Source organism: Arvicola amphibius, chromosome 6 (assembly GCF_903992535.2).
Source record: "Arvicola amphibius chromosome 6, mArvAmp1.2, whole genome shotgun sequence".
Classification (NCBI taxonomy): Eukaryota; Metazoa; Chordata; class Mammalia; order Rodentia; family Cricetidae; genus Arvicola; species Arvicola amphibius.
The window spans coordinates 148,432,946-148,457,644 of NC_052052.2; the positions used below are offsets into that span (position 1 = coordinate 148,432,946).

A 24,699-nucleotide genomic window follows, 5' to 3' on the forward strand; every position below is an offset into this window, starting at 1 on the left:
ACGGACAGTGACCGAGGAAGACACCAAGTGTCAACCTCTGTCCTCCACACACTTGTCCACAGAGGTGCATCTATACACCCTTACATACAAATTCACATATATGCACCAAAAATGACGATGGTTCTTAAGGAATGACACTTAACCTCTGGTTTTCATATACACACATGTACACACACATACACACAACTAACACACACACTCGAGAAAAGGGCCAGCCATGCCAGAAGGACCAACGTTGTGTTTGAAGATTAGAGCATTGAGCCTAGCAGTCTGCCCTTGGGGAATATGTGGGAGGGTAAAAGAGGGGAGGTAGTTGGAGATTGTGTTCAGCATAGCCACGGATCCAGTCAACCACAGATACACCTGAGATTCCAGGGAAAATCAGACACTCGACACTCATGTTAGCTTCCTGGGTTGGTTATTAGGTTAATGAGCCAGGAGGGTGACAAATCCAGGGACCCAGAAGCTTCTTATTTGAGACTCTGGGACTTCACTGTCTACGTCTCTTTGGGTCGTCCCCTGCATGGCTGACTATGATGGCAGCATGGTGCTCCCTGCATTTTGTGCCATCCCAGCAAATGGCCAAGCTGGAGACAGAACTCAACCTTGAGGCAAGCTTGTCCCAAGTTCAGGTAGCCTGAGAACCCCTGTGTTCAGATCCGCCATCTGAAGCAAAAGAGTCTTATAAAGGATGAGCCTTCCCTGTGACTTTCTGAAGGCCACTTAGCTAATGTTACCCTTTGTGCTTTTGGTGTCTGTGTGGCCATGTCTAATAGTGAAATGGTGTTATCTCCCTTTTTAAAATGTTTACTACTTTGTGTGTTTGTTGTGGATGCACACGTACATATAGATTGTATGTGTCCCTGTGTGCGTGCGTATACATGTGCACATATATTTACAGAGGTTAGAGTTCAATCGTAAGTGTCAATCCCCTATTTTGAGACAGGATCTCTATTGACCTGGAGCTTGCTTGGTTAAGCTAAGCTGGTTGGCCAGGGAACCCCAGGGACCCACCTGTCTCTGCTTTCTTGGTGGTGGGTTTACAGGAATGTTCCACCACGCCCAGCTTTTTATGTGGCTTCTGGGCATCAAACCCAGGTCCTCACGCTTGTGAGTAGAAACTTAACTGACTGAGCCATCCCCAGTCTTTGGTATGTTCTTCACTGACCCAGATGGCATAGGATTCTGAACGAGAAGATGCGAGAAGATGCACCCTTGTGTGTGGGGCCTTGGCCACACGGCATCCTTTTTTTTTTTTTTTTTTTTTTTTTTGGTAGGGTTGCTTGGATTCTGTCAAGGTTCAAAAGGTTTCTAGTGACATTCTATTCATAAAGACATTGTCACAGAGAGTGTTCTTGGTGAGCCCAAGTTTTAGGACCAGGGACCAGGGACTCGTGCTACCTGTCATGGACAAGTTCAGCATGGACTTGACTGTACCCACCAGAACCTCCCTTCTTCCCACAGAGGTGCTCCCTAGAGCCTCCCTTCTTCCAACAGAGGTGCTCCCACACTGTGCTTCTCAGCCTCAGGACCATCTCATCTCACATGCGTTTTGTCTTATCTCTTTGTGGACCACTCTAGAAAATAGTGGAGGTCAGGGCTTGCTTCGATTTGCCCCCACACTAGCACTTAGTGAATGCCATTAAGGAAGGTGTGGCTTTGTGAAGGCTCCACCCACAAAGCAGGATGCCTGCTGGCCAAAGCCACAAAGCCCTCCACAGACCACTGGGATCTGCAAAGGCTTTCATTCAATGACTTCTTCCCTCTGAGGACTCTCCAAGGAGCTGAGTCAGGTGAACCTTGGGATTCTGCAAGCTTGCCTCTTTGGTCTCAAGCCCCAGAATGTCCCTTTCTGCAAACTCCTTCAGAATGGAGTGGGTCACTTCTCCTGAGAGAGCAACCTGTCATGGCTCAAAGACTTCTAAGAGCTGAGTTTCTTTCTTTACCATATAGTCTCAGCCTGAATTCCTGTTCTCAGATCTCTGCCCATCCAAGAAGCCGGCAATGCAGGCGGAAAAATGGCTAGATGCCAGTGCTCCTGTTCCTGTCTTCCAGAGAGCGCTCCTACCCCCAGCCAATGACCTCCCTTCGCTGGCTGTTTATTGCTTCCCGGGATCACTTCCTCCAGCTGTGGCAGCCGAAGTTCAAAGCTTTCCCCTTGTAGTACAGGGTGTCCTTGGAGGGCATTCTGAGGAGCTGATTAATGCTTGCTGTGTGGTTCCTGCAGCCAGCAGCCCCACGTGGGGGTCTCTGAGACAAGTAGGAATCCTCCAGGAAGAAGTCATTCATCGTTCCTTAGACTGCACTGTCAGCCTTGGGTCCTGCAGACTTCTGTAGACCCAGGAAAGGAAAATGATGTGGGCATTTGCATACGCAGAGTCTTGTCCCCATGCACCACCCACTGAACCTCTGGGGCTGTCTACACCACACAAGACAAAGGTCCATGGAGCAGCAGCCCAGCAGCAGGGCTCTGACCTCACCACTTTCTGAGGACTGGGAACAGCCTTGATCTATGTGTCTGTGTTACCCGATCTCATACACTGACAGACAGTGAGGAATGACTCCCAGCTTTGGGACACGATGCAGTCTGTTAGAACGGAATTTTGGAGTTGCGGCCAGACAGAGCTCAGTGAAAATGGCAATTAGTGGGTAGACAGAAAAGCCTCGTCACCTGGGTCGGGTGCTTGGGGAACTGCTGAGCCACACTCCTCATGCCAGGAGCCTCACACAAGGGTGGTTCAGGCTGAGATCATGGTGGGCCACGCACCTGATGCACAGCCTGCCAGGACAGTGACTGCTGGGGTGTCTGGCCAGACTGAGTGTGGTCCAGGGGAGCGGCTTTGGCCACATGGTATGACTATAGAGACCCGTTACTAAGGGCGGGATGCCACACGGCAGGGACTTGTGTCGGTTGATAGGTATCCTCCACAGGATGACTTGCTCATGGTGATGAACAATATGCCAGTGAACTGCCTGCTGCATGCCCAGGGGAGGAATTCCAACTCACCGCCAGCAGCTGGTAGCAGAAAGTGTTCAGCAATAATTCAGAGGCCACCTTGAAGGCATGGGCGAATTTGCTCCTCTTTAAAAATCTGAATGTGGATCTTAGAGAAAGCAACCTCAGGAGACAGCCTAGGGAAGACGGTCTTCTCTGGGCAGGTCTCCTTAAGAATGTGACCTGAAAGCTGGGCAGTGGTGGCGCCACGCCTTTAATCCCCAGCACTCGGGAGGCAGAGGCAGGCGGATCTCTGTGAGTTCGAGACCAGCCAGGTCTACAAGAGCTAGCTCCAAGGACAGGCTCTAAAGCTGCAGAGAAAACCTTGTCTCGAAAAACCAAAAAGAAAAAAAAAGAATGTGACCTTGACTTATGATTGGGTGTGGGAGAGAAAGCAAGAAGGAGCGAGACGGGAAACTGCAGATGAGTTGGTTTGGTGGGAGGGGGCATGAGTCCTGCGTGTCCATCACTGTGGCACCTGGTTTCTCAAAGGCAGTCACCCTGTGGATGCATCCCTACCTCCTCTAAAGTGGGAGCTACTTAGCACCTTTGAGGCTGTCTTAATATGCCGTGACAGAGGGGACATCGTGTGCCTTTGGTGGCAACCCAACAGCCATCTTGTGAGGAAGCTGAAGCCGTAGGACAGGCCAAATGTGACGTGTTCAGTGCAAACCTGGCAGCTGGCACAGATTTCCAGGCTTGTCTTCTGCTTCTTGTTCCTTGTCAGAGACCCCAACACCCTGGAGGAGAGTAGCCACCCACTTCTCCCTGACTAGATCCCTGATCCATGGGAATCAAGGGGATTGACATAGGGTGGCAAGTCACAGCCATGGAATAGATAATCTTCCACCATCTGGAGAGGCATTTGGGGACTAGGAACATCACTATAGGCACAAAGCCAACAGAAAGTAGGCTCTAAAGTGGCAGGAAGTGAACTACAAGGTGGCAGGAAGTGGGGTCCTGGGCACTGAATTCTTTTAGTTCATTTAATTTTTCTTCATGTGTGTGCATGTGTGCGTGTGTGTGCGCACGTGTGTGTGTGTGTGTGTGTGTGTGTGGTGTGTGTGTGTGTGTGTAGGTCAGAGATTACTGGTCCTAAATTGTCATTTACCTTGTGTTTTTGGCCACAGGAGCTCTCATTTTCCCGTGAACTAACTGACTAGAGCAGGCTGGCAGGCAGGTGAGCCCTAAGGATCCTCACAGTACTTGCCTCCCCAGAGCTTGGATTACAAGCACATGCTTACCGTGCCCAGTCTTTTACATGGGCCATCGAAGTCCGGTGCTAAGGTTGGCATTGTCAGGTGGTTTACTCTGCGATGCCTTTTTGGTCCTTTGGCACCACTACTGTTTTCTTTAGCTCCATGAATATTCGTTTACAAGCGTCTGGGACATTAGCGAGGCTTACCTTTGTGGAAAACAAACAACAATAACAGTGGGAGTCGGCATCCTCTAAAGAGAAAGCAGATGCAGGGCTCCCACAGTTGCTCAAAGGACCAAAGGATCAAGACACCCACATGGTGCAGTCCTCTAGGATGATGGAGGGACACATGCTGGCTTTGTCACTGCTTTCCACACTGAGGTTGGTGGGGGGGGGCGCCAGCATCGTGTCATTAGCATGCGGTTTCCGGACAGATTCTCCTGGAAATGTGAGCAAGCCCCCCCCCCCCCCATGAGCCCCCCCAACCAGCCAAGCCTTTCTGTCTTCTGCTCAGCTGTACCTTTTGCACCAGTTGCAGGCCTTGGTTATTTGGCCCTAACAGCTTCAAAGAGCACCGTCTGTCTCCCCGCCTCCCCCAGGCAGCCTGCTGGGGAACGAGGCCTGGCGTGTGTGGATGCTGATGGAATTTTCAATTCAAGATATGCTTGTGGAATCCGACTCAAAGTTAATAAATTGTTCAGATCAGCTGCCAGGCATCAATGAATTGCAGGAGTCTGGACGCTAAATCCCACAAATGTGTGGGACCTGCCTGTGTGACCTCTTAATGAGAAGGGGGGGGGGTCCCTGTTTGGTGAGCTGGGGACAGGGGTTTGAACCCCATGGGGGAAGATGTTGCTCTGTTGAGCTGTATTGGAGATGGGTAGGAAGCCCAGCCTCCTCCACCCTTGGCGTGTGTGAGTTCCCACTGCTTTTTTCTGGCTTTGCATTCCTTCTGGAGGTTGACACAGGGGTTGGAAACCAGCTTTCTTAGATGGATGCCACCTCAAGCTGTTTAAGCAGTTCTCATCTTGGTGGTCCCCTCTTACGGAAAGCATCTCTTGGAGTGTTGAGGTGAAGGTGGGGTGGTAGCATCTGGGTCTGGTGGCCACCGTAGAGGTCAGGAAGTGCCTGGCTTGGGAGGGCCTCTGAGGTTGGCTTGTGGTCAAAGTTTGAAGGATAAGTACAGGAAGGGTTATTCTAAGGCATGATATGGTGGCAGCCTGGGCAGGAAGTGGATTTTACCTGGGAGGTCCCCACAGAAGCTGGGTGGCCTCTTACCAAGGCCCTGACCCCAGTCAGCAGGCATCCCAGGTGGCTGAATGGAAAGAAGGCTCCAGGATTGATTTCAGAGCATGGGCAAGGTTAGCCTGGGTGCAGCCACGGGTCCTGAGGTATGAAGTGTGGGCATAGGAGGTACATACCAAGTAGAGTTGGGGATGGGGGCGGTGGGGGGGAAAGAGTGTGGGGCTAGGAAGAAAGGATGGGAGGGGGAGAGGGAGAAAGAGGGCAGGGAGAGAAGGGAGGGCTGAGGAGCAAGTGAGGAGGGTGGGAAGGGGAGAGGGAGATAGGAGGATGGGGAGGGAGGGAGAGGGTTGGCTGACTATACTGGAAGTTTGGTAAGTAAGGTATGGAGGGAAGATGGGACTCAGGAGAAGGTGGAGAATTGATGGGAGGATTGAGAGGTTGGGACCTGGGAGGGGTGGGGAGGAAGAGTTGGAGAGGGTGCAGGAGGAAGTGCAGGGTAGGTGGCCTGGGCACATAAGGAGGGGCGGGGGAGGAGGGAATCTAAGGGAAGAAGTGAGGGCAGCTGGGAAGGGAGGAACAAGATGAGGTGGTGAGCCGGTGTGGGAGAGCATGCAGGTGAGCCCTGGGCCTCTGGGACAATTGTCCCTTATTCCTTGGACTGGGAACTTGGCTGCAGACTCACAGGAAGCACAGCTAGAAGCCAAAACCACAGGGGGATTGAGCGTAGGCGATCACCAGCTTCCAGTGCCAGCCTTGGCTAAGTCCACGCAGAGGTGCTCACTGCTTGAGTTTAAGAACCTACGAGGCTGCAGTCTCCAGGGGTCTGCAGAGGAATCCAGGACAGGGGTCTCCCCAGCTTCCCTGTAGGCATCAGTTACCGGCTTATCCTGGTGTTCTCACTGCCTTCCGGTCCAGAGGACTCCCTCTGCTCATTCACAGCCCTTCCTGCCTCACCCGCAGCCGACCACCCTTGGAGATGAAACTGCCAGGGAGCCTAGGGAAGCCACAGGCCCGCTCCCCGCCCCCCATGACCACGGTCCTGCTGCCGGGCAGATTCCACTCTGAGATGGCTTGGTGTTGCAGCATTAAGACGTCCTGGGTACTGACTTCTTTGTTCCCACAGAAGCAAAAGCTGAGGAAGGATATGGAGAAATGTTTAGGGACTTCGCCAACTCAGTAATGCTGGGCTGCTTGTATGCAAAGGGGTGAAGTGTCACCACACCCAGTCAGGCCATGGATGCCAAGTGTTTTGTAAAGGTGGTATGCATTCTGTCTATCTGTCTGATCAACTGACCTCTGACCTCCAGGGAAGAGGCAGGCTCCATGCTCAGTCACATTAGCTGTAGGGCTGTACCTGGCTACAAGTGTGCCTGGCTGGGGAATTAGCCTCAGAGCTGGGCAAGCACAGGCTGTGTGGGCACTATATAAGGTCTTAGTGCAGCCGGGCACAGGAGGCAGCTTGTTTTGAGTGTGCAGACCTTCAGTGCTCTGCCGGCCTTCACATGGTAGTGACTTGCAGAGCCCTGCCACAGGGGGTAGCATTGAGGGCATCCTGTGACCAGTCCACATCCTCCATAAGATGGAGGAACTGTTGGTGTCAACTTGCCTGGGTCACTGGGTACCCAGATATTTGGTCCTGTAGTCATGTGTCTGGGAGAGTTTCTGGACACTGCTCATGCTTTGAGTCTATAGACAAAAACAGCACCCGGATCTCTCCAACACGGCAGACATCATGCAGTTAGTTGATGGTCTGAGCAAAACACGAGGATGGAGAAAGTGGGAACTACCTCCCGCTGCCCGCCCATCTACTGAGAGACAAGAGACCTTCTCTGTCCTTGTATCTGTGTGGGAAGCAGCTTCTCAGCATCTCTGTCTTGCTCACCGTAGAGTGTGGGATTCCACAGCCCAGTAATAGCACGAGCCAGTTCTCTATCTAGATTCTTATTCAGTGGGACTTGTTTCCCTGGAGACCATGACTACAGCTGCGCTTGAAGCCTGCCCTGTCACTCATTAGCCCTGGGAACCATTTGCCTTGGTCCCTCACCCTTCCTCTGGCAGGATGGGCATCAGACAGCAGCCCTGCTGTTTAGCGCTGCTGTGAAGATTTTACAGAGAGCAGAGGAGAAGCCTGTAGATCCAAGCACAGGCTGGATGCTCCGTGAAGCTGTCGCCGGCTTGTGATGTATGTTAGAAAGTGTAAAGGGTGGTACTGGTTCCCACCCATGGAGGCCATAGGCTGGGGCCCTGTGGTGACCCTGTGGAATCCAGCATGTGTGACCATCACACTCCACCTTCAGAGGCAGCCAGAGAACAAGCTAACCTGGACCCATAAACATCCTTTCTGCATGGAGGCTTATTCTTTTAGGATATGTCCACATCCACCTCCTAAAAGGTCCCTCATATTTTATGAAGCCCAAGCATTAGGTGTGATGGTGTCCTTCCTTCCCCAGGAGGGGTTTCCTGACTCATGCTGTGACTTCATTTGGGAATAAAAACATCATTTGGAATAACCAGCAGCAAGAGGATCAGGGCTGGTAGTCATCAGTTTGCCTGTTGTCCTTACGAGAGGGCACATTTTTAGGAAGGCTGAGGACAGGGGACATGAAGCAGATACATCTGTAAGGCAGAAGACCACCTGCTCCAGGGCAGCTCAGAAGTCCAGACCTGATATCCATCCCCACACCACAGGCCAAGGACAATGTATACAACCCTGTTTTATTGTTTGTTTGTTTTGTTTTGTTTGTTTTTTGAGGCAGGGTTTCTCTGTGTAGTTTTGGACCTGTCCTGGAACTCACTCTGTAGACCAGGCTGGCCTCGAACTCACAGAGCTCCATCTGCCTCTGTCTCCCAAGTGCTGGGATTAAAGGCATGTGCCACCACCACCAAGCTACAACCCTGTCATTGGTTTACTTAGTTGGACTTTGATGGTATCTGTACTTTGGTTTATCAGGGGGCTCCCTATCTGTCATGTTTTGTGTGTGTGTGTGTGTGTGTGTGTGTGTGTGTTGCATCTCCTCCACAGGAAAAGCCTGTCACAGGAGACAAACACTCAGCCATTATTTTCCCCAGGAACCTGCAGCTTGTATAGCCCTGGGGCCATATGAGCCTTCTCTGTTCACCAGGTGCCCAAGGGGCCCTGTTCTGGAATACTTTGTGTATCCACAGAGCCGACACATCCATCAGTCTCTCCCTGATGCAGGCTGGGGTGTATGTGACTTCTGCTGGCGTGGGTCTGGATACCAAGATCTCATCTCCCAAGATGGGTTGTAGAAGCCATCATTTCTGGAGATCCCAGTCTGCCCCAGAGATTGGCATGTGGCCCTTTATGCCCCTCTGTCACTTAGCCACAGAGCTGGGACTGAAGGACAGGGGAGCTCCGCCAGGGCCACACTTACACCTGCTGACTTCACTAGCCTTCCTTTCAATAGTGCTCATTTGTTGTGTGATGTGAACAACTGTCTGCTAGGCACAGATGGGGCACCAACGACAGATCAAAGAAAGGATTCCAGCTGAGGCGAGCTTAGTGACTTACAGGAGCGTGGGTAACTCAAAAGCAGCTGCATTACTGAAGAGCCAGCCTCAGCATGGGTGACAGCTCAGGAAATCTCCATTCCCAGAGACTCCTCCTGGTAGCTGTCCTTGCTGCCTAGACAGCCTTGTGAATCTGGTGGGTTTCAGGAGCTTCCTCATTCATGGCTCTGGTCTGGCTCCCCGGCCCTCTCATCCTGAGATTCCAGGTTGCTGTTTCTTCTTGAGTCTTAATGAGTCTCGCTCCAGGATGGAATGTTTCCCTGTAGAGGAAGCTGCTTGTGACGTATCCTCTACCTCAACCATAAGTACAGAGTTCATGGTACCCCCTGTGCACTCTGCACAGCACAAAGTCCTCTCCGTGGTATGATTAGGTCAGGAACCACGATCCATCCCTTATGCCATTCTGCAGCAGGGCCCGTGGCTGTGGTTACTAACTATGAAAATCTTGGAGTACCGTCTTGAAGGAAGGTTAGCAAAATGCCGGTAAATGTGGCTGCAGTGTGGGGTAGGAGCGCTGTTCCCTGGGGCTCCCTGCTCCCCTCCTGGAGCTTCAAGCAGAAATCCTGGTTTATGGCAAACTTAGAGAGGAAGGCTTGGATCCTTCATGTGCTACTTTCTAGTTTCCTCTTGGGTGAGTCAGTGAACCAGCCCGACCCGCAGTTTCCTCTTCTGTAAAACGAGGTAATAAAAATGTTTCCTTCTCCGGGCCCTCGTGAAACGCAGGCTCAGTCATCTATGGAAAGCACTCCGGTGAACTGTCACCGAAGGCCCCTGCTGCTCAGATCTGTGCTAGACTAGATGATGATGAGGGCCTCTCAGATGGGAAGACCCACCCACTGAAACCCAGGTCCAGGCCTTGCTATGTAGAAGGTTCCGTGAGTGGGCAGGAAGAACCAAAAGGCAGGATGGATGAGGAAGCCACACGGTCTGAATGGGAGCGATGGGGGCTGCCATGGGGACAGGTGATTCTCAGGAGGTCAGGGTTCAAGGTAGAGACGTAGGGAGTTTGGGAAGGCACAGTTCAGAGTGGATATGCTGTGTGTGGAGGCCCTGAAGGGATCTATCTGGTCGGTGTACCAGAGTTAGAGACTGTGTGTGTGGCTTGTGGGAAAGCCGTTTTGTGCTGCTTCAGGGAACCACGACCTGGCAGGAGCAGCTGGCAGGATACTGACAGGACAAGCTGAGAGGCCTTTTGAAGAAACCAAGGACACAGGAAGTGTGAGAAGGGTTTGCCTTTAGAGAAGACAAGCACGTCATGGGGAATGTCCAAGTCGGGAGGCAAGAGCCTGTGTGGGGTAGTAGATGTGGGGGCGGGGCAGGAACTAGAGTTGGCCCTCTGATGGGGAGAAAGGGTGTTGACAGCTACAGATGAAAAACTTCCACATGTGTTTTCTCAGAGGCCAAGCGTGTGCTCGCTTCCCTTCTCCTCCTCCTCCTCCTCCTCCTCCTCCCCTTCCTTTCCCATCTCTTTTCCTCTTACCCTTTTTATTTCTGCCTTCTTTTGACATGGGTTCCCTCCATAGCCCAGGCTAGCCTAGAACTTTCAGTCCACCCGCCTCTGCCTCTGGGATTACTGATGCGTGGCAGCACACCTGGCTGAGATTTGGATTCTGCTCTAGTGGGGCTTCATCATAGATGTGTGTTTTATTCAGATGCTATCTCTTGTAGCTAGCGTTACCACCAACTCACAGACTGCCATCCCTCAGCCCTTCTGAAAAGATCCAGAAATACCTGGGGCACTTGTGCCTCTTCATAGGCCACCTCAGTTTCAGGCGCTTACAATCTCAGAAGACTGGTCTCAGAGGGCTGAGTAGAAGAAGAAAACGCCAGTCATAAGGCCCTGTCGTGCTGAAAACAATGTCTCCACACTGAGCAGAACCCCTTCCCCCGCCCCTCCCCCACCTCTCTCTGGGGTTTGAAAGCCCTACAGATTTTCAGGAAGCTAAGTGAGACTGTTAGATCTTGACTGACACCTGATGGGGCTGTGGACTTGTGGGAAGAAGAAACCTGTCACCGGGCAGAGGGTGGAAGGGGAGCGACTCATCTCCTTGGCTTTGACCCTGATCTGCTGGCTGCCAGGTTTCCCCAGGAAGGCTGCTCTCCCATCTCTTCTTTCACACTACACTTTAAGGAGTTTTGCCCCTGCTTGTTGGAGGTACTGTCCATTTCCTTATTCTGCTTACTGAGTTTTAAACGGTTTTTCTAAGTGTCAAATACAATTCTTTCACCAGGGAGTGGGGCAATACCGCAGTAAGTAAAGAGTTTGCTCCTCGAGCATGAGGACCCGAGTTCAAATTCCCAGCATCTGTGTGAAAAGCCAGGTGTGGGATGAGCTCTTGTCATCCCAACTCTGGGAGGTGGTGGCTGGTGGATCCTTGGGGTTCACTGGCCGACCAGCCTAGCCTACTTGGTGAATTCTGTGTCCCTAGAGACTCTTCCTTGAAAAGCAAGGTGGAGAGAGAGTTGTAGAGAAAGACACCTGGCATCTGCCTCTGGGGTCCACATGTGTACAGATACACAAATCCACCACACACACAATTTACACATACACACCCACGCGCAGCTTCCACCCACATACCTTCTATACACATGGCTTACACACACACACCTTACACATACAGATTCCACACACAGCTTACACACATACAGCTTACACACACACAGCTTACACATATACACACCTTCCACACACATACTTTCCACAGACACAGACATACATAGACACACACACACACACACACACACCCCTTCACCAGATAAATGGCCTGCACTCACTTTTTCTGCCTGCACCTTGTCTTTCTGTTCTCTTAGGCAGAGTCTTTGAAGCACAGTTCGCGTTGTGAAGTCTCATTTATCAATCTGACAGTAGAAGGCGACATATTTTTTTTTTCCTGGAAATTTTATACCTTTGGTTTTAAAAGTAGGTCTGTGGTTTATTTTGAGTTACTTTGGTATGCGGTATGTAGTAAGGATCAAACAGAAGCTGATGCACACACATGCGTGTTTGCGTGCGCACACCCACGAGTGGACATTCAGCTACCCGTCCCCAGAAGCACTTCTTGAAAAGCAGCGTCCTTTCTCCGACGCCCTGATTCACAGCTGCCTTCGTTACAGTTGCCTCTGCTCTGTTCTGCTTGTCTACCTGCTCTAACCACAGCACTTCACGGTCCCGATGACGCAGCTTCCAGAGTCTTGACATCAGATAGTGTTGGGCCTCTGACTTTTTTCTTCATTCCTGGTGGGCTAGTTTGGGTCATTTGTATTTTCCCTTAAAATAGAGTATGGGAAACTCTGGCAATCAGAGAACTGAGGTCAATTTCTACCCAGTGGTCTGCTGGGATTTTTTAATGAACTGGAGAGAACTGTTACATTAGCAAGAGTGACCTGCCCCCTCCACTGCTACCGTTTTTAAGAATCCAATCTTTCTATCTACTAGGCCTATATACTGTAGTTGGCTGTGTGCTCTTATAAAATACTAGGTGTATATTCTATAAGATAATTCAAGTTTAAAAATAGCATGGGGGCTAATATTTAGGGAGATGGCTAAGTGGGCAGGCGCACTTGCCACTCTGAGGACCTGAGGTCCAGTCCCCAGTACCCACATAAACAGCTCGGATTGATTGCACATGCTTTGACTACAGCAATGGGGCCAGAGACGGCAGATTCCAGTGCACTTCACTGGCTGACCAGTCTAGCCCAGAATGATGAGTTTCTGGTTTAGTCAGAGGGACGGTCTCAAGGGAGTAAGGTAGAGGGTACTAGAGGAGGACACCCAAAGTCTTCTTTGTCCTCCACATATGAGTGTGTCCAGGTGTGAGTACATGGCATGTACACACACATGCACACACGTGCCACATACATACCTCTGCACACATGCATACACATGCCATAATGCACTCATATACTTGCATCCACTACATACCATATACATATACACATCTACTACACACATATGAATATACATACATGTGCACATCATGTATACACACACAGACATACAGATGCACATGCACACACATACCACACACATACACACTACACAACACATACCACACACACACGCCTTACAGACATCACACAACACATACCACAACCACATCACACACCACCTCAAACACCCCCACAGATGCACATGCACACCACACACACACACACACACACACACACACACACACACCCCACATTGTTTGGATGGAGAGAATCTGCTGGGAAGCTGGCTATACTTAAGAGGAGGGGTTACCCAGAGTTTAACCTTGACTGTTATGAAAGCCTCGTCTCATGGGCATATCTGTTCTGTCTCCTCTCCTCAGAGCACATTGGTCCCTTTGTTTGACTCCCTGTCCTTTTCTAGGACATGCCTGTAGCCAAACTCAGCTTGACTGTAGCTGACTATCTGTGTGTATGGCTTTTGCTGTATGTGGCGAGAGAGCACTCTGGGGACGCTGAAACACAGCAAGTATAGTGACATTAAGCAGTCTGTCTGTCTGCACTGGCTTCAGGAAAAGCCCCTGTGCACACATACCCTGGCATCTACACACACCCTGTGTTGGTGTGCACCATTGTAATTTAGCCCTGTTTTCTTACCAGACACTGGTCTTGGGTGTTTCTCTTTGTATCAGCCGAATTTTACTCAGGTTGGCCAAGAATGGTGTCAGTATTGTTTGCAAGCGTGGTTGCCATGCAACAGCACAGTAAGGCATGCCGAAGTGAGGAGGTGATTTTCTATGCATGACATGTCAGTACCACACAGTTACACAGAGTCCCTGGACCCGGAGATGGAACATGTACACATACCTTCTCCCAGGAGTCAGATTGACGTTAGAGCAGTTAGAGCATTGGCATGAGGTTTGGAAGGCAAAGGGCACGAAGGCTGCAAGCAAGGGCTGCATCTCACAATGTCTGCTTCCCCTGACCACGGTGAAGGAGGCTCTGATTTTCTTTACAGGCAGGAACCACACAGTGTGGTCTCTGGACAGCAGATAGTAACACAATTTACTGGACTGGTCACAGGATGTGATGTAACTGATTCTAACACTTGAGTGTTGTCTGTCCAGGAGGAATACCCTCAATGGCAGAGGCCTTTTGGGGAGGGTAGCCTACAGGGCGCTGTGCACCATAGTGTGGCAGTGAGCGCTGGGGCTGGAGGCTTGTTGGTTGTAGACAGGAGAGCCACATCGTCCCATAGCCTAATTCAGAGAAGTCGTTTGGAGACTCCCCCTTAGCTCAGCCTGGTGTCAAACTGTCAGCCAAATTCAACCTTTCCTTTCTATATTGCTTACGTCAGGCATTTTGTCATAGTAATGAGAAAAAGTAGTCAGTGCAAGCAGCAAATGCGGTAGGTCCTATTGTCCTCTTGTCTGGACATGCCTGTGATAGAGTAGATCCATCAGTTTGGCTCAGCGACAAGACCTAGCAGCGTGCATGATGACAGCATACAGCGATTATCGACATCCAGTACAATAACCTGTGTGACTGTGGTCTGTCTCCAGCCCTGGCCACACTCTGGGAGCCACTTCACACCCGTCAGGACTCTTCCTGCTCTCAGCTGCCACAAGGACTCTATTGTTTATCACTGAACCCTGACCGATACACTGAGTGACACATGATTTCTTAACATGAAACCATCTTTGCATTTCTGGACTGCATTCAGCTTGGTCATAGTGTCTTCTCTGCACAGCACACTGAGGAGGGCTGTGGACTAGCACAGATGAAGGTCTTAGGGCTGCTTTCTTAGGTTGGGAGGACACAGGAAGCTCTGGTTCCACCTTACAGGCTCATCACAGCAATCTGCTGCCTTGAAAGGGGTACCCTGGAAAATTTCCATCTTTGCTGTGGAAAAACTCGCGTTATTGCTTCTTAATTAGAAATGAATAATTAGGAATTATTTTTTTCTTTGAGAAATTGCCATGATTTCCCATATATACGGAAGGCAGGTATCTTGTAAATCCCGTCCTCTGCTCCTGCCCCACCACCCCGAGGCTATTTATTCGGGTTTTCTGTTTCTTTTGATTGTCAGTATTTCAAGCTGCATTTACCAAAGTCCAACTACATTCTAGAGTGCTCCTTCTCAGTCCAATGAAAGACTCTGCTCAGTGACATAGATGTGAACAGTTAACCGGCTCCCCGGCTTTGCTCATCTTTCCTCTGACAGTGGGTACCTGGGGTTTGTTGTTAATCTAATCTGATTTTATTTTTATTTTAGGCAAATAAATAATCTCACCTTTACTGCTTATCAGATACATTTGGACATGATTTTATCTTGTATTTATTGTTTGTTCAGGAATATTTCTTTGGGGTTGGGAAGATGGTTCAGTGGATAAAGAGGTTGCTTTGCAAGCATGTAGATTAATATAAAAAAGTCAGACATGAGAGCACACACCTATAACCCTAACACTGGGCAGGTGTGGAGACAGGGTGTTCCTGGGGCTTGATGGCAGCCCATCTAACAAACTCTAGAGTCAGTGAGAGACACAGCTCAAAATGTTAAAGTAAAGAGTGACGGGGGGGGGGGGAGGATACTTGAAGTCAACCTCTGGTCTCTGCACACACCCACACACACAGGTGCTCACACAGGTACACACACACACACACACACACACACACACACACACTCCTCTTTTGCAAATACCCCTACCTTTAGTCATTTGTCAAGTGGTCTCAATTTTATTTCACTTTCTTTTTGATAATTGTGCTGGTTGATTCTAACTGTCAAACTTGGCACAACCTAGACTCACCCCGGGAGGACCTAGATAAAGAATCAGTCATCTAGATCGGATTTGTCTGAGCTCTGTATGACTTGGGTTTTTATTTTTATATGAGTTTTTTTATATAATAAGTTTATAAAACAAAAAAGGAAGACCTAGCCCATTGTGGGTAGCAGGGAGACCTGAATTGTGTAAGAAAGCAAAAGTTAGCTGAGAGCAAGCAGGCAGGCCTCTCTGCCCTGGGGATGTCAGATGTGAGTAGCTTCTAGACTTCCTGCCTTGACTTCCCAGAAACGATAGGATGCAGACTGGAGCTGGAAGCTGAATAAACCTCTTTCTCCCCATGTTCAATTTGGCCAGGGCATTTTGTTACAGCAAAAGAGAGGAAGCTAGAACAATGACTTAGAGGGATTTTTATTTTTGCTTTAGTCATCTTAATACATGTAAATTTCTCTTAAGAATGATACATATTCTTAGTAACAAAAACAGCAGAGCTGGTCCCCACTAAAACCCATGAGTTGTGCAGAATGTGGAGACATTTTGAAAATGTGAATATTAACCAAGTTATCTTGCAAGCCTTATATGTTGAAAATTAAACATTTTGCTTTAAATTGTGTGTGAATATGAATGTGTGTATATTTGATGTAAGTAAGTGCATATGTATACAGAGGTGTGTGTACAGGCTGGTTGGCTAGCCAACCCCAAGAGGCCCATCCATTTCTACCTTCCATGCTAGAATTACAAGAGTGCCCCACTGTGCTAGCTCGGACAGTATGTGGGTTCTGGGGCTCAGATTGAGGTCCTCACACTTGTGTCACAAATGTGTCACAGTCTGTGTGGAGAGCACAGTTCCGTGCAGCCACCAACAAAAGAACGAGGCTGTGAGGTAGGGAAACTGCCACAGGACAAAGAAGAACCAGAGAGACAATTCCAGAACAACTGAAGAAAGAGAAAAGGAGATAAGGTGGTGGGGTCTGTCTCCTGGTTCCATTCTCTCTAGAAAAGGAAGGAAGGAAGGAAGGAAGGAAGGAAGGAAGGAAGGAAGGAAAAGAAAAAGAAAAAAAAAGATCCATGGGTGTAGTGGCTCCCAGAAGAGTGGGCTGTAGTTCCCTTCCCATAAAGGTGGGGAATGGTGAGTAAAAGGACCGTGTCTGTGCACCATGCTCCTGTCCTGAGAGAGAGCAGAGGCTACTCTCCCATCCCTGTGCCCTAAGTGCATGCCTTCTGAGTGAGCTGCAGCAGGCCCACAGTGGGTGTCTGACAAAGGGCCTGTGACCCCGGGACATGTGGACATTCTGATGCGTGCTTTAATGTCCACACACAGGAGTTTCCCCTCATCCACAACTTCACTTCCATCCCCACAGTCACCCCAGTTCCAGAACACAATGTAGCACGGCGGCACATTTTGAGAGACCCGGAAAGACATTGTCCACATCAGGTATAGTACAGTGCAGCATTAGAACTATTTTTTAGTACTAGTTACTGCCGGTCTCTTACTGTTTGTCTTAGTTACTCTTCTGTTCCTGTGAAAGCAGTCAATGACCAAGGCAACTTAGAAAAGCATTCCATTAGGCTAATGGTTCCAGAGGGTTAGAGTCCATGAGGGCAGAGCAAAGGCATCGTGCCCGAGGGGAGGAAGAGAACATAGTGGGCGTGGCTCCAGTCTTTTGAAACCTCAGAGCACACCTCCAGTAACCCCCCCTTCTCCAAGAAGGCCACACCTCCTCATCCTTTCCAAATAGTTCCTCTAACTAGATGCCAAGTATTCAAATAAAGGAGCCTCTGGGGGGCCATTCTATTCAAACCGCCACACTGTGCCAGATCTCGCTGCAAGCATGTATACATAACAAAAAGAAAGAACCAATAATATTGATGTTTATATTGTCTGCTGGGGGTTTTGAAACATGTTCTCTGCAGAAGAGGTATGTGTAGAGGTGTCACTGGGGTATTTGTGACTTTGAATTTTTTTTTTTTTTGAGACAAAGTCTCACAATATATTCTGGGATGGCCTCAATTTTGTGGGGATCCACCTGCCTTTAGTCTCCTCGGTGTTGAAATTATAGGTGTGAGCCACCATGCCTGGCTGTGGTTACTTAAATAATTATTATTAGTGAGTTGTGTGCTTATGTGCCTGTGTGTGTGCACGTGCACATGTACATGCATAAGTACAGGAACACATGTGCTATGGTGCACATGTGGAGGACAGAGGACGACTTTGAGAGTCACTTCTGTCTTCCCACCATGGGTTCTGAGGATGGAACTCAGGCTGACAGGTTTGGTGGCAAAGGCTTGCTTTTGCCTGCTGAGCCACGTCATCAGTCCGAGACTGTTATTGTTTTATTGTCATTGATTTCTAATTTTGTAATTTCTGTCTTATGAACAGAGAATATGGCATTGGATGTAAATTATGATGGGGGACTTCTTTTGGGTCTGAGGGCATAGTGTACTTTAGAATATTTCTGTGTGTCTATCGATTCTCTGTCAGTCGTCCATCCACCCATCTAGCCATCAAAGGTGCAATGATCTACTTACTACAAGCTAGCTCTTCCCTTGGCACTAGAGGTACAGGTGGTTATAGGCAGGCTGACTTTTTCATGGGGGCTGAAATTTGAACTCAGGTCCCTGTGCTTGTACCCCAAGCGCTCTTACCCACTGAGCTATATCTCCAGGCTCAACCCTAAAGTTTTGGTCGCTTCCATGCTTCCAGATGTCAGCCAGTCCAGAGCCTGGCTCATGCTTTTGCTGTGCAGTCCCTCACTGGCCTCTCTTCCACAGCCCTTTCCCTCCACTGGGAACTGGAGCAACGGACGGATATCTGCGTGCTCAGCAGGGCTGCAACAGGAAATGGAAGTGGCATGTGGGAACCCCAGCTGGAGCCATCCTGGAGGCCAGCCCACATGTGTCCTGGGTTGCGAAAACGTTCCCACAGAGTGACTTTGTTTGCCTTTAGCTGGGGGGCCCTGGGTTTCACCCATCCAAGGCAAGTTTTTACATTTATTTCTTGGCTCCAGACTCCCTGAACCACATTAGCACTGCGAAACTGGAACTCTTGCACGCATGCGGCGCAGCTCCAGGCTTTGATTTCTCATGGGAAACCTTCCTGCCGTTCAGAACCCCCAGGCGGATGACAATATTGCTTGACACATCCCTGGATAGGATGCTGTATTCTCTCAGGGCCTTCTAAGGACAGATGGCTGTGGGGAGGCCCCTGAGCCTCCCTGTTGGCTGCTGTGTCTTAGTTCTCACCATGACTCTGTCCAGAACATTTTCCTTTACCCCTGGTGGCCTGGCACAGAAGAGAATGGACTTTGTCCCTCTTTAGTCTCTGTTTCATCTGTGGCACCTTGGTCCTTCCTCTTTCTTTTCTAACCCTGGCAGAGGTTATTAAGGTATAATCACATCCGTTTTTTTGTCTGCCCACCCCACTTCTTAACAAGTCCATCTGTCTGTTCTGGGTTCTTCCCTGTCTACAGCAGGCTTGCTTGGTGTTCATGATAGTGGGGAGGGGGCACCGCATCTTTTTGCTCAGCTGCTTCCCCCTCAGGCTAATTTACTTCTCCTGTGACCTTTGACCTTTGAACACATAAGCAGGGGAGAACCTCTTCTGCCTCCTTAGGAGAAGGTCCTGCGCCTTGTGCCGCATGTGTGTACTGTCTTGAATCCTGGTCACTCACCACTGCCTCGGGCACCTGCTTTCTCTTGTGTCTTCCCATTCTGTCCCAGGTCCCAGTCTGCCAGTGATCTTGTCCTCTCTTATCTAGGTCTGTTTTCTGGGAAGGAAGCTGTTTTCGAAGACATTGGTACCAGCCAGGGCCAGGGTGTCTAGGATAAGCAGAGGTGTTGTGTCAGCAGGCATAGGTGGATATGGACAGCAGGGGAAATGATCCCACCCAGCATTTCTTCCCAAGGCTTTGAACACAGAAGCCATGCCTTTCTTTCCCACGTGGGTTGTTTCTTCTGACATTTCATTGCTGATGAGGTCAGGCAGACAGGCTCAGGCCCTTCTTCAGAGCCACTGTTTACAATGCCACATCTTCCTATTTTAAGTCCCTCCGAATTTCAGAAGGCAGAGGCGTCCCTTTTATCCCTTTGCCAGGGGTTATACACCTTATTAGCCACTATTATATAGACACTAGAGACATTTTGTCCCCTCCTCTCCTTTCCCTCCCCCTACCATGGGATCAGGCCTTCCTAGGAGCCCCACCGTTACCACCTAGGCCTTTTGAAATTCTTGCTGCAGCTGAGCAGGGGTTCCCCTCTGTTGTCCCAACAACTCCTCAAGGTCCAGTGCTAAGATACACATGATTCTATTTTAGCTGTGGGGCCTCGTTCAGCCTGGCCCCTCTGTGGTCCGAGCCACCGTTCACAGTGTCTGAAGGTGGCATATATGCTAGAGGTTGAGAAAAGTCATTATCAGCTTTACCCTCTGTGACCCCTGGGAACCCCAGTGTTGACCGATCTGGTTAGACAAGCCTGCCGGTGCAATACTGGCATGAATATTGCTGGAGTAACCAATCATTTTTATGATTGAAGTTAGGGACAACTCCACAAGGAAAAAAAAAGAGAAAAACTTCATGCCTGATACGGTTAACTGGGCCTAGAACCCATAACTGTCTGGGTCATAAGCCCTTGAGGAAAATCAACAACTATTATTCTTCTGAGTGGGCATAGTGTTTAATGGTCCCCTAAGTTTTATCTGTATACCCACAGACTAGTGCATTTCTCAACCCTCCATCCTAGAAGCTTCTTTTTGCAGTAGATGATGGTTACTCAGTGTGCAGCCAATAAGAGACAGAGGAGTTCTCAGCTCTAAATGGTGCATTGGCCCTTCTATCTCCACTTAGGGCATGGCCTGATTGGGAGAGGGCACTCTGGAATTCCACATCACCTCTTCCATTCTAACAATAATGTACAGGCTTTCTCCTAAGTAGGTGCCACCTAGTAGTCAAGGCAGATTCAGAGGATGCAGATTCTACCTGGACCACATGTCAGCTGTGGTCACCTGTGTCTATTTCTGTGGAGTTGGCTGGGGCTGATAGCAAGCTTGTCATGGGTATGTGGTCAGTTGTTTTCTGACCTGGTAACCATTAGTGACTATTCACCAAACTTGGAATTCTGGAAAGGGTGGCTGTGCCTTGCAACAGTGACTAGACCCTGAAATCAAACCTGTGATGTGGTAGGTTTGCTCTGATATCCCATAGTCCTTTCTGCTCAGAGGACTGCATGGATAAATGGTGATTCCCTGAGGATCACAGGGTACCAGGGAGGGAGGAAGTGGATGCAGGTATCAGACAATGCACCAGGTTTCAGAGCCATGCTCATAAATGTCCCCGAAGAAGACACATCCCCTTGCAGACAGGCACCAGGACACCCACTGCATTGGACCAGGAGCCCCCACAGTTCACATCTCCGTTTCTGGGCTGCACTTGGTAAGTTCTCAGTAAAAAATGTGCTCATTGGGTTTAAACAGATGGCTCAGTCAGTGGAGTGCTTGGTGTGCAAAGATAAAAGCTGGGCATGGTGGCTCTTCTTTATAATCCCAGTGCTTGGAAGGCAGGGACGGATAGATCCCTGTGGAGCTGAATCCGTGAGCCCTGGGCCAGTGAGAAAACTTGTCTCAGAAAAGCAAGATGAATGACTGACTCTGGAAGTCTCACTTATCAATCTCCTGTGACTTTTTCGTGGCCAGAGGAGTGTTCTGCCTCCTTGGGGTTTAGAATAGTTATGGCTGAGCCAATGGGTTGCCCAGCTCAGCACTCATATTTCCCCCCTCTGCTTTTGTCTGTTTTCTGGAACTGTAACATAATGCCTGGAACCAGGCAATTTATGAAGAATAGAGCTTCAGGATATGGAGGCTAGGATTCAGGAGCAGTGCCAAGGTCTGATGAACACTGAGAGAGTACCATGTGGTGGAGGCTGCCCCAGGGTCTCCCAGCAGCAGATCCAGGGACCCACACGATGCAGGGAACCCTGGAGAAGTCATTTTGCAGAGGTGCAAGGGTGCAGTTGGAAGCTAGGAAGTCCGTTAGCCCTTGAAGTCAGCTGTCTGTCCTGTTGGCATCAGTGTGGACACCCTGTTGTGGGTAATTGGTACTAGACTGTAATGCTTGTCTGCCAGCGTAGGTGCTGGACTGCAGAGTGAACGCTGGTGAGGAGAGCATTGGCAGTCCGTTATTAATGTTCTCAGTGCACTGCCCTCATGGATTCCCAGCAGCTTTGGAGAGGCAGCCCCTCCTCTCCAGACTGGTTAAGGTCATGGAGCAGTACTTCTTATCACCAAATATTTAAACAGAATTTAAGAGATTAAAGGCCATTTCTTCATCTCTGACTGTCCAGGATCCAAGGTTCCTGCTCTGCCAGGAGGAGCTGTTCCGTGGAAATGTTTTTCCTTCTCTTAGTTCCTGGAGTTGAGTTGCAGGGGGTTGGGGGTAGGGTGTCTGTTTAAGACACTGCTGTTTAACACTAGGCTCTTCTGGAAACCCTCTTCAAGGGAGTGGCACGTTCTACTGTGATTGCTTAAAAATGTAGAAATATAGCAGCATTATTGTCCTCTCCCGTTATTCATAAGGAGATAACGGCAATTCTATGCTTCAAATGCTTGCTTTTTAAAATCTGTGTCAATGTTCATCACCGCTATGAGCTCAGACACCCCGTCCCCATGGGTATACCCTCATTTCCTCATAGGCCTCTCTCCAGCCCAGCAAAGCAATCATACTCACTCTTTTGAATGTGTGAGGAAAATAGTCAACAACGTTTTACAGGGACAGTATCATCTGTGAAAATGTGGAGGAGCTGCCACTGTTGTCCTGTGATGGCGTGAGGTCCCCAGAAGCCCCTGCTAGTGAGGGGCACAGAGGAATTCTGACATTGACTCTCCAGAGCCAGTTTGTTTGAGAGACACAGCAGCAAAACACCACGTACATGTCTGGGGACCGTGGCAACTTCCTTCATGGAGGGGATTCCTGTCACCTTCAGGATGCTGCAGCCGCATGTTCTGACCTAGGGATACTGGTCTGTTCCTATTGCATACCATACTGTAATGCCACACCACACCATACGATACGATACGATACCATACCATACCATACCATACCATACCATACCATAATACCACACCATGCTATGACATACCATACCATACCATGCCATGCCATACCATGCCATACTGTAATACCACAGCATGCCATACCATACCACACCATACCACACCAAATCATACCATACCATGCCATATGATACCATACTGCAATACCACACCATGCCATGTCATACCATACCATGCCATACCATACCATACCATACTGTAATACCACATCATGTCATACTGTAATACCATACCATGCCATACCATACCATATCATACCATACTGTAATACCACATCATGTCATACTGTAATACCATACCATACCATACCATACCATACCATACCATATCATACCGTAATACCACACCCTGCCATACCACTCCCTACCATATCATACCATGCCACGCCATGCCATGTTATGCCATGCCATGCCATACCATACCATACTGCAATACCACACCATGCCACACCATGCCATACTGTAATACCACACCATGCCATACCATACCATACTGTAATACCATACCATACCATACCATGCCATATCATACCATACTGCAATACCACACCATGCCATGCCATACCATACCATAGTTTGGGGACGACTGTGGTAGCGTGGGGATCTGGGAGATGAGTCTGGCACATAAATGCAGGTGTGGGGTTCTGAAAAAAGAAATGAATAATTTGAAGAGGAGCCTCACCAGGAGTCCCTCCTAATCCTGATGACATGTGGCTATGGCTCTCTCTCGGGAGTCATTTTCTTTGAGGGTATGCAGTTAAGAAGAAAGCATCCATCTGTTTTCCCCTGAGAAACGGGCACCCATGTGAGCACGAACAGACCACCACAGTGAAGCTGGCTAAAGAGATGGGAAGATGGACCTTAGTCTTCTACTTGGCCTCAGGGGATCCCAAGAAGTTATTAAGGAAGAGGAGGTGGCAGTTGTTCTCCTGGGGAGGTGTCTGGTTCCCTCCTGTGTCCCCTTCCCAAGGCCATCATGGTTTAGAATCCTTGTAGCTTGCCTTTACCTGGGGAAAGGGAATGAAGTCATGTGTATAATGTGTTGGGATGACCTGTCTTCCCGAATGTGTACACTGGAACCCTGGCGTCTGCATGGGACGGTCATTGGTCACCAAACATCAGCATGAGTGACAGTTTCATGGTACCTGAACAAGAGATGCTGCCTGACACACACTGGGGTATGGCTCTCGAGTCTGTGTCCAGCAAGGCCCATCAGCCCTGACCTTGTCACATAGGGCCAACCTAGAACCCACAGAAGAGGCAAGTAGCATTTAGCATCAGACTTCCATCTGTAGGTAATCAGATGAGAATTTCTGTTTCTCCAGAGCCCCTCTCCTGCATAGCTAACAAATAAAGACAGAAAGCAGACAATAGAGCTAAGAGCTGCATAGATAGCAGGGGTGCCAAGCAGTGGCTGAAACTTCTTGAAGGAAGTCAAATGGAACTGGTGGGAGGTACAAAGAACAGGCGAGTCATGAGGAAGGACAGCTGGAGCAGGGGAGACATAAGCAGGGATCTAATCAGTGAGGGGCGGGGGCATGAGGATCAGAAAGGAAGGCTCAGAGTGAACCTGGAGCTGGGCAGGAGCTGGCAGTGTTCTGTCTCAGAGGCCTGGGAGAGCACTATAAGAGGCAGAAAGGATACATGGCAGGCCTTGGAACTGGAGAAGAGCAGGTAGTGGTCCAGCCCAGGCCTGGGTAGCATGCATTTTAAAGCTGATTTTGTCCAAAATGCAATGAGAATCCAAAAGAGGTATGGTGATGGAGAGGCAGCGTTTGCGGAGGATGAATTAGGTGCAGGTTGGACATGCCTGGAGTGGACATCAGGAAAGAGAGAGAGGCAGCCCTGTCCAGAGATCAGACGTGGAGGACCACAGAGGGCTGGAAGGGTGGGCCATCCTCAAGCAGCAGATGAATTGGAGG

General features: G+C 49.5%; 1 pseudogene; it reads right to left on the reverse strand.

Annotated features, from left to right (window-relative positions):
- Positions 1 to 22,672: 22,672 nt before the first annotated feature.
- On the reverse strand, positions 22,673 to 23,350 carry LOC121677239 (annotated as a pseudogene).
- Between the last annotated feature and the right edge of the window lie 1,349 nt (positions 23,351 to 24,699).